Here is a 10,339-nt window from a genome sequence, read left to right as displayed (position 1 = left end):
TGCTCAGAGTAAAACGCAGTTCCCAACTCCCAGCTGCTCGCAGTCTTGCTTCGCGCCTCCGGCGAGTCAAGCTGACTCCTTTGGAAGTGTTTCAATCTTTCTCCTTCTATCTTCTCCCCTCAAGAAAGATGTCCTAGTTCGGGAAGAAGAGCCTCTGCAGGCCAGGTAATCATGACGCCCATTATTTTGTGTGTGCATGATTTCGTCACTTTAAGAGCTTGACAAGTCCAACTTTGTTAGAAGTGGTCTGTTTCGCATTTTTTTGTGCAGACTATTTGTAATAACGCAGTTCTTTAAAAGAACGTTTTTGTTGTACGTTTTGTAGGTTCATCATTCGCGATGCTGATTTATGATTACCACAATTAGTTACAAGGAGTTGTCACTATTTTGGATGTATGTGCTTCTATGCATGTACAACCTGTTGCTACATGCAAGTCTGTATTGCGTTCATGTGCGGTCACAATCCAGCTTCATGTGCACTAGTTGTCAACTATTGCACAGTTTGTCCTACATGTGGTTGTCCTTCTGCCTGTATGCCTAAATTGACCTTGCTACGAGCACTGCTAGTGACGTCATCAAATTGTACTAGTCAACATCTGACACTTCACGAGTAGTAAAAGTTATGCTCAGGTGTCAACTAGTGGTATTTTGCCTGAATAGCAGTATGAAGTTGTCCTATTAGTGTGCAGAAGCACACACTACATGTCTTCATCCTGTAACAAGGATGAGTCATATCTACTCCAGCAATGAGGTGAATTTTGTGTGTTTGTGCAATCAAGTACTTTGAAAACAATGGCCACATTCTTTTTTGTTTTTTTTTTCCCCAAGCACTTTCTGTTGTCAGTGTGAGGATGTACACAAAGGCCTGAAGTCCAAATCAAAGTTGTTTGGGCTTGTAAAAAAAACAAAAAAAAAACAATTATAGCTGCACCCAAACTGGCTCGTTTAACAACAAACAAAATAATGAAAGTAGCGGTCATAAACCATACAACATACAGTCGGGGGTTTACATTATAAGAAAATGTGACATGTTAGCAATGTAATTTGGCAAATATGCACAAATGATACGAAATTTAGTGAATGATCCCTGTTACCCGTCCTAGATAAAATGGATTTGATGTTCATTGCCTTTGTTGGCAGTGACCGTTTACATGGTGACTCTCCGAGAAGACGTAAAATTTCATGTTTGCATTTATATGGGCCCGTCTCCATTCGAACAATGTCGCAATTCCGCATGAAAACGAGTTAGTATTCATGCCAGGCCCTAGGGGGCAGTGCAGATTTACAAGGCGGCAGCGAATGATGCACTTTGACCCCACCAAAGTTCCTCAGCCCCGAAAAAAATATGCCCGCTCACTCGAAGCGATGGCATTTTTCTTTTGTTAAAAAAGGCACAAAAATGGAAACATTAAACATATTTAATTTGAAAATGTTATTAAAACAGTAAATTAAAGAGCATACGACACCAGAAAAAAAGTCTTAAATGGCATTATTATGTGAATTAGAATCATATTTTGAGACGATTCGACTATATACAACAATTTAGCAAAGCGCAGATGACGAGAAATTAGTCTTTTAATCTGCCGGTTAGCCACGCCTACAATTATAGGGCTTTAGCGTCCCCAACAGGTGGATGACGTCAGCGGTAGACTAGGCTCATCGGTTTTACTATTCAGCCCATTGAGGGGGAATTGTTCAGAACGAGGAAAACGAGACGAAGAGAGCTGACAAATGTCATTGTTTCAGTCTCTCTACTCCCAATATTTTTACAGGATATTCTTTTTATCCAAGTATTTTCCCCAATAGCTATATAAATGGCTTGAGAAGGACCAGTCAGCCCGTCGAGGGGGAACTATTCACAATGAGGAAAACGCGACGAAGAGAGCGGCAAAATGTCACTGTTTCTGTCTCTTTACTTCAATATTTTTACAGGATATTCTTTTTATCCAAGTATTTTTCCCCAATAGCTATATAAATGGCTTGAGAAGGACCAGTCAGCCCGTCGAGGGGGAACTATTCACAATGAGGAAAACGCGACGAAGAGAGCGGCAAAATGTCATTGTTTCTGTCTCTCTACTTCAATATTTTTACAGGATATTCTTTTTACCCAAGTACTTTCCCCAATTGCTAAATAAATGGCATGGTCATGACAAATAACTTGTGCTAAATGGAATATAAAATAATAAAAATCCATTTATTCAAGACGACATGGCAAAATTACTCCATAATGGTCAAAACAGTCGACTTTACCTTTACTGTCACACCTGCCGAACGATATTTTATGACACCTAAATCGGACATATGTCATTTCCCTTCCCCGGCTTCGGAGAATGTAAACAGACCAGAAGGAGTGACAGCTAGCCGACATGCTAACCCGAACCGAGGGATGTTTCAAAGTCTTCGAAGTGGAAAATCACACATAACTAGCCTGGATTATTTGACATGACGACCCGGTTGTCGAGTTTCTTTGCGGATCGGCAAACCGCCCGGCGGAGAGCAATTTACAGTTCGTTCCCTGGAGGAGGGTGGCTGGAATTGTTGTGTAGCTAACGTGCTAACAGCTAACTGCTAATGAGCGTGAGGATAGCTTTTCACATGCCTATCAATGATCAAACGTAAGTAGTCCTTTATTTAAAGGAATTTTATAGTGTTTACTTTGTAATCACTGTATTCGTATTTGACATAATACAAAACAAGATGTTTACTCACTTCCTTGTAAGTCCAATGGTCCCACAGTAAATATCCACGGTGAATGGGAACCTTTTGAAACTCCAAAAAGGCGCATACGCCTCTCCCGCATACAGAATGATTTTTCTGCAGCCGTTTGGCTGGCGTGATGCAAAAAATAAAAGTATTAATCCGCAAAATCAGCTGAATCCTTAGTCCTCATACACAACAGTACACTGTAGCGTGAAGAGGACGTCTTCTACCGTACACGTCACAGCGCCCTCCTCCTCAATGCGAGACCGAAGCCGGAAGTCACTCATTTTCCTGGCGCGGGATTCAAAAAACTAAATAAATATAGCGATCGCTTCCACACACATCCAAGCGGTCCATATCATTCAGGAGCATAAAATACCGCGTGTATTATGAAATAAACATGCTTTTTCGTGTCACAAGCACTTTAAAGCTGACATTCCACCGTATTTGCTGTTTTTAATGTTTAGTAGCTCCGCTGCGCATGCCCAATGTGACGTGTACGAGTGTTGACATTATTGGCGCAGTGTCGCGCTGCGGGAGCCTGTGATATGCATGCGGAGCAAGCCCCCCTCAATCCCCCGTTATCGAATTCTTCCACTTTGGAGGCAGGATTCATAATTTTTCGTCTTCGCTGAGAGCATATGCACGCGAGGCCACTCCGCAACACAGTCATTGCGTTTTTGTGTCGCAGAGTCGCCATGTTAACTGCCCTTAAGTGTAAAAGTCGCTCAACCACTGAAATATGATTACGAGCAGTGGCGTTCCTAGCCTACATGGTGCCATGGGCAACATGACGCCTTGCACCCCCACCCACCCACAAAAAAACAATCACCAAAAAAACCAACAAGTTGACCCACAAAATACAGCGGATGAAGTGTACTTAACACAACCCAACAACCAAAACCCAGATTTGAGTACTTGTTATAATGTTACATTTATTAACGCTGTCAAACAAGTTTAAAGTGCACAGCAATATTATGTGTAAGAGAATATTAATTTAACATCACAAACATTAATACAATATTGTAGAAATAATAAAGGAAGTGTAGAAGATTCCACGTGTTGTACAGTGTCCACACCTTTAGTATCTGGTCTAGTCTGTATAACATACAGACATATGGTCAACATTCACCGAAACCACTACAAGCACTGCTCACATTAATTATTTTGACATGATGTTATCAGTTGTAGCCGATAAAAACTAGCTAACAACTACAAAATTACGGGTGTGAACGATCGGAAAAAAAAGAAAAGAAAAAAACGGACACAAAAACACATTTACCACAACTATTCCTCCACTTAGCATTGTGAGAAATGTTCACGATCTATGAACAGCGCCTTTAATTCAGTCTACAAGGCTGAAAGGGAAACGCAGAACCGGAAAAAAACACTTGAGCAGTTTCCAAAATAAAAGTGCCGCTTTAAATAGAAATTAAAATGAATTAAACAGCTAAACTATTTAACGACTTGAATATTTCTTAACAGAAAGAATACATATACATTATAGTAGACAATCACTCGCGTGCATGCGCCCCTAGCAATTTGCTGCCTCGGGGGGCTGCCCAACCCACCCATGCCAGGAACTGCCATTGTTTACAAGTAGGGCTGTCAAACGATTAAAATTTTTAATCGTGTTAATCACAGCTAAATAATAATTAATCCTAATTAATCGCAATACAAACCATCTCTAAAATATGCCATATTTTTCTGTAAATTATTGTTGGAATGGAAAGATGAGACAAGACGGATATATACATTCAACATACTGTACAAAAGTACCGTATTTGTTTATGATTAGAGCTGTCCCGACTAGTGGACATAGTCGACGTCATCGATGACGTAAATCCGTCGACGAGCACAACATCCCGTCGACGGTTAATGAAGGGTTAAAAAAAAATATGCGCGGAAAGTTCAGAATGTCGGATGCTCTGTATGCAAGCGGGGAAAGCGGCACAAAGCCAAAAAAGCGCACCAGAGTGTCCAAAACATTGACTTATTTCAAAGAAATAAAGGTGGGTACACTCTTGTGTCCTGTCTCTTCACTGCCAAGCTTGGCTGCACGTCGGCCGTGAATAAACACCTCAAGCGCCGTCACCGTTTGTAAAAAAAAAATTTTCTTTCATTTTTTGTACACCAGAGGGTGCTGTCGCTTTACTAAATAATAATGTTTCATTGACAATGGGCCTATAAGTGCTATTAGTATTGCCAACTGAAAGGTTTATTTCATGTTATGGTTTATTTTATGGTATAGAAAATTATATAACGTTAAAAGGTCATAAATATATACAGTATATACAGTGATTGCACTCAAGGAAGGGATTGTCAATGATAAGGTAATAAATTAAGGTAAAGGAAATTCATATAGGCAATTCATTGATATATAAATAAGGTTTAAAACGAAAAAGGTGAAAAGTTTTCGTTAATTTCTAATTGTGTTGTTTTATTTGTGTGCACCGTAGCTCTTACAGTGTGATTACATCAAGGATGGAATAAAAGTTGTAAACCATCAGTTTAAGAGACCATCTTTTCAATCGGGATGCTACACTAGTTAATTCTATCAGCATTTGAAGTCATTTTTTATTTGTGATTTATTATTGTTATTTATGTGTTTATTTGTACTTTAGTAAATAATTTAAGTGTTCCAATATGTTTTTTGTGAATTGATAAGCGTCAACAAAAATTTCATTGCTAAATTAGTAAACAAAAACAAAAAATATTTTTTTAAATTATTAGATTAGTCGACTAATCGTAAAAATAGTCGGCTGACTAATCGGGAGAAAATTAGTCGTTTGGGACAGCCCTATTTATGATAACAATAAATTTACAAGATGGCATTAACATTATTAACATTCTTTCTGTGAAAGGGATCCACGGATAAAAAGACTTGTAATTCTTAAAAGATAATGTGAGTTTGTATATTGTGACTAAATATTGCCATCTAGTGTATTTGTTGAGTGAGAACAAAATGTTTGAATAGAGTTTGACCAAAGTCTGTATTATTTTTGCATAGCTATTTTGATTGGGATTGCCAGTTCTCTTTACATTGAGGCTTTTCTTTTTGTGAACATTTTTTTTTTTTTTGAGAGAGAGAGATAGGAATATTATTTTTGTTGTGCTTTCAGTAAATGATACTGTAGCTACTTAACTGCTTCGCCCAAATGCATGATGGGAACTTGGGCAACCATGACTGTCAGTGGTGGCTGCACATGGTATATCTTCTCTGCGTTGTGTTCTATAAAGGGTGTTAAGAAAAAGATCATCTCCTGTAATTCTTCCCCTTGTCGCTCACCACAATAAATATAATTGTTGTTGAAGAGATGCCAAAGCTTGTGCCAATAAACGGCGTGGCCCCAATGAATGCCTGTGTCCACTCCACTCGCTTGTCTCTGCCTCTTAGCTCTCAATATACATAAAACGGCGCCATTGTAGTCTGTTTGCGGCAATGTGTGAGTGGGTCGTTCCGCACATGTGTAAAATGAGTTCAATATTTTGACGTGATTAATTAACAAAAATTCATTACCGCCCGTTAACGCAGTAAATTTGACAGCCCTAATTACAAGATACACCACAGAGAGCACGTACTGTAAAAACGTAAGTGACAGGTGATAATTAAGCAGTGCCAGTCTTCAATGCATTCAACGGCTATTCCCACACTGTCGAACTGTTTTTTTTTTTTTTTCATTCATTCATTCAAGATTCAACTATAGCTGTCTTGTGAACACCCCTTTTCTATGTGGTGCGTCAAAAGTAAGACATTCTTACTTTGTGTGAAGTGCATACAATTTTTAGGATAAATTGTGTCGTCATTTGATTGGGATTCTCATGTGGCTGAAATAGTTGCGTCATCAGGAGATATTTTGCAAGCATGCAAGCTGCAATGACCTTAAACTAATGATTGGACTGTTTCCCTTTCTCGTGCCGGCTCGGAAGTGGACTTGTTTACCCCATATGTCTTAATACGGCGGTCTGCTTGATTCGTGTGGACACGGTCAATACAGAAACTGGTTTAGCACCAGGGCACACTAATGTGAAATACTGTACCTGAACCTATAGCAGTCCCACTTTTGTAGGCCATATTTTGCTGGCTCGTCTGGTTGAAAAAAACGCCCGAGGAGGTAGAACATGTAATCTTTATCTTGTCACAAGATATGATATAGGTGGCAATCCTGTTCATGCTTTATAGGAGAGGTTCATTTTACACTCTTGAAAGAGTGCCACCATAATAGAATTTTTCACAAGGTTATACAGCCTCCGTTTGCATTTCCTGCTATCATGTCACATTGCAAACTAATGTTGCAACCAATTTTGTCACAAGGGTTTCGAATGCAGGGCTCCCACAGAAGAGGTTGAGGTTTTTTCAATGCAATTTCAAGTTTGTCATTGAAATGAATAATGAATACGTCGCATCCTTTGGTTTTCGGTAGAAACCAAAAAGTGCAGTGTATTTGAACGTGATGTAGTCCACATAAATAATTGAGTAACTTGACTGCTTGTCAAAACAACACATAAAGAACTGAATTTGACTTTTGTGTTGTTAACACTTGTACGTCATTTGAAGTAAGTCAATAACTCTGAAGATGCCTGGGAGGTGAGTCTCTTTCCGAGAAGTCAAAATATTGCCTACAATGTGGCAAAAGTTGGTTATTTTAAAGCACAAGACAACTAGTACAAATGACATTCATATAAAAGATAGTTGCTCAAAGTAGTGACTTAAGCAAATTGCAAATTTCTTAGACTTCCGATGATGGAGAAAATAAGGTTTGAACAAAAGAAATGATGTCTTATGGGTGCAGCCATTTTGTAATGTCAGTTATACCCACGCACATGTACATTCATAGACACAAGCGCAAGTGCATTTAATAATGGGTATTAATGACATAACAAAGGGCTGGCAATTTGGGGTGCAAACATTTGAGAGGTTAAAATAGCACTGGCACTAATAAAATGGCTGCCCGTGTTGAGCGGACACCTGCTGGAAAGTGTTTGTTTTTTTCAGCTATTACACATGAGAAAAATGAAATTCTTTTTTTTTTTTTTTCAATTTATTAAACAAGATTCTTTCAGATGGGATGAACATGATAAAGGTGTTGTCTTTCCCTTTAGGTTTATGTGGCTTTTTTGTGCAAATCAAGGGTACCCCCACATACTGTAGATTCCATCACAAAAAAAAAATAACCATCTCGGGCTTCTCATAACAATACAAATAAAATGAGTTCAAATATGTTCAAGTCTACACATCCCTATTGAAATGCCAACTTTTTGTAAATCCAAGTAATAAAATGTTTCCACCACAAATGTGACCTATTAACAGTATATTCCTATAATATACGAGGGGCATTCAAAAAGTAATGCACTCAAGTGCATTGCTCGTACAGGATTTTACCAATCTTGTTCATATTTGGCACACACATGATAGGAGACACCTTTTGGCGATTGTTATATGTGTTTTTCTTATTTTCAGATTTTTAAAGTTTAAACTAGCTTTCAAAATGGCTGCCCCTCTTGAAGCTCGTCAGAAACAAAGAGCTGTAATCAAATTCCTTGTTGCAGAGGGAGAAACCCCTTTTGAGGGTTAGGGTTTGTGGATTTGGTTTGTGGAGGTATACATTGAGACTCTTAGGAAGCTCAAAGCAAGAATTGACGTGTTCGGCCCAACTTGGACATGGCAAACTTGCTCCTCCAGCTTGACAATGCACGTCCTCACACAAGCATCAGGACCATGGAGGTCATCACTTCATTTGGATGGACTGTGATACCACATCCGCAGTATTCTCCTGATTTGGCAACGTCAGACTACCACCTCTTTGGTCCAATGAAAGAAGGACTCCAGGGCAACTGATATGGCAATGACGATGAAGTGAAAACTGCTGTCAAGAATTGGCTTAGAGATCAACCGGCTGAGTCCTACAACACTGGTATACATGTCCTCGTTCAAAGGTGGACTGTAGCTCCTGAGAGAGTTGGAGACTATGTGGAGAAGTAAAAATGTAATCCTCACACTTGTACCTTTATTTTGATGTATAATGTTGCTATTATAATTTGTTTGTACATAATAAAGTTGGGTGCATTACTTTTTGAATACCCCTCGTATTACCAATCTCATTCAAGATCATGTTAATTGAAACCAGAGGACTCTTGCCACCATTTGAAGTGCTTCTGATTAACCCCAAAATAAAGTTGTGCTTTTCTGGGTTAGTGGTCATTGTTCACTTAACATTCAGTAACAATTGGGGAACAAAATGGGGAAAAAAAGCCCCCTATCCACTATAGAAAGGGAACAAATTGAATATAATTTAAAATAAAACCGGTCTTCAAAGCTGATCTGCACTGTGTTGGTTTACTGACTTGTCATGTGTCTAGAACGCTTGAGTTTGTTCCATAAGTCACGACTTTTATCATTTTTATGTTGGATAACTAGTGTTGACATCAAATAAAAAACTGTGAAAAGCTTCTGGATTAAACCCGTGGGTTTGACACCTGTGGTGTAGATGCGCTGACTTTTCCCGTGAGTCTAACGGGCATTAAAATGTAGTGATTCCACTGTAGTTAGGTGAATGTAAGTGCAAAAAAGTAAGCTGCACAAACCACGTCCATTGCAGGTTGTCACTTTATGTGTCAGGCTGTGTGCGTGTGGGTGTCTTTGTGCTTTATTCTGTCGGGGAGGCAGCTGCACGCAGAGCAAGGCGCCAAACCGTTCTGTGTCTACAACTCAGTTCATACATACACACTGAAGCACAATTTGAGTACCCCCCCCCCCCAAATCGGCCCACCGCCATCCTTTTTTGTCTTTCTGTGTCGTCTGAGTCTATTTTCCTGTTTTTCACAGCGAGTGTGTCATTTAGCTTTCTGTTCCCCTCACACTGACACTCTTTTATGCCTGCACTGGCCTGAGGCGAAGTGACTTGAGAAGAGTTTGTTCGACGTGCTTTGCGTTATTTGTGTGAGTGTGCGCTCTCAGAAGCGTTCATCTTCCTCTTTGACCCGCAGTCATAACTACAAACAGTGAAACTCAAACCTGTACAGCTGCAGAGACATTGGAAACAAACACCAACCTCCCGGCTTTCTTGTGTTTGTTCCACTGGTGGTAAATACAGTATACGCCCCCCCGTTTAACGTGACAGATTTGTGTGTCTGATGTCTCGACATTTAGCCAGCCTGAAAAGAGCAGAAAGGAAAAGCGGCATTCTAACATAAACCGTGAAAAGCGCTGGCCCCAATCCCCGTCCCCAAAAATACTCCAAAAGATGAAAAGCATTTTAGAGCCACAGCACATATCATGTTGCTGTATAGCTTTTTTTTTTTGCATACTCTTTTTAACCACAAATGGAATAAACAACAAAAAAAAAGTTTACATGAATAGTGTTTTATAAATAATTTTGAAAATGCATTAGTAGCGTATTCAGACTTTTCTTTGGAAGATGTTTAAAACATAATTCATGTTTTAATGATTTTTTCATTTTATTTTTTGGGGACAATTGCCATATCGCCAACTATTGGCTAGGCATGCTGTCTAATTGAACAGGTATACTGTGTATGTACTGTATATAGATTAGGGATGATTCCATCACGTGATCGGAAATCAGGCCGATCGCGCCATTTTTCAGAGGATCGGAATCGGATGAAAAGGATCGGGTTTTTA

At 39.3% G+C, this 10,339-nt stretch overlaps 1 protein-coding gene across 1 annotated transcript in view; it reads left to right on the top strand.

Moving 5' to 3' along the window:
• Positions 1–10,339, top strand: part of LOC130922872 (protein FAM53B-like) — a 51,771-nt gene continuing 41,432 nt past the window's right edge. Inside the window, exon 1 of the mRNA XM_057848101.1 lies at positions 1–165. The gene's annotated coding sequence lies outside the window, so the exon portion shown is untranslated. The remainder of the gene's footprint in view (positions 166–10,339) is intronic.

Source organism: Corythoichthys intestinalis, chromosome 10 (assembly GCF_030265065.1).
Source record: "Corythoichthys intestinalis isolate RoL2023-P3 chromosome 10, ASM3026506v1, whole genome shotgun sequence".
NCBI classification, from domain to species: Eukaryota; Metazoa; Chordata; class Actinopteri; order Syngnathiformes; family Syngnathidae; genus Corythoichthys; species Corythoichthys intestinalis.
The sequence above is the reverse complement of the archived record's forward strand: the minus strand, read 5'-3'. Positions and strand labels throughout refer to the sequence as shown.